The following is a 491-nucleotide window of genomic DNA, read 5'->3' as shown; positions in this document are numbered from 1 at the left end:
GAAGGTGGCGGAAGGACGCACAGGAATGGAAGTAAAAAGGGATGGAATCCTGGGTAGTGACGACGAAGCCCAGGGAAGAGGACCTGCTGAGGACGACAGGAGCCCCCAGCCGGTGAAAGGTGGGGTGCTGGGGACCGTGCCATTGGGCCACGGTCTTTCAGGTTGGCCTGGATGTGGACAGTAGACTTCCCCTCTCCTCCAGCCTCCTTTTCGAAGGTGGGGAACAAGGGCTGACAGATGCTCTGATTAGCCAAGAGCACAGGCTGGCGGGCTCTAGGAACTTTCAGGCCGGTACTCGCTTCATGGCCCACACTGTCCCGTCCAACCCCCCAAACAAACTAGTCATATAAAAAAAATTCAGCCCTTGAAGACCCAGAATACTTGAAGTTTCAACCTGGGAGGGTGGGGGGAATCCAGCAGGTATTTTTTGCCTTAAGCCAGAGGGAAGCCAGGTCCTGGGCGGGGCGGGGAGGGCCCGCGGGACCCGTGCC

Source organism: Myotis brandtii, unplaced genomic scaffold (assembly GCF_000412655.1).
Source record: "Myotis brandtii unplaced genomic scaffold, ASM41265v1 scaffold639, whole genome shotgun sequence".
Lineage (NCBI taxonomy): Eukaryota > Metazoa > Chordata > Mammalia > Chiroptera > Vespertilionidae > Myotis > Myotis brandtii.
The sequence above is the reverse complement of the archived record's forward strand: the minus strand, read 5'-3'. Positions refer to the sequence as shown.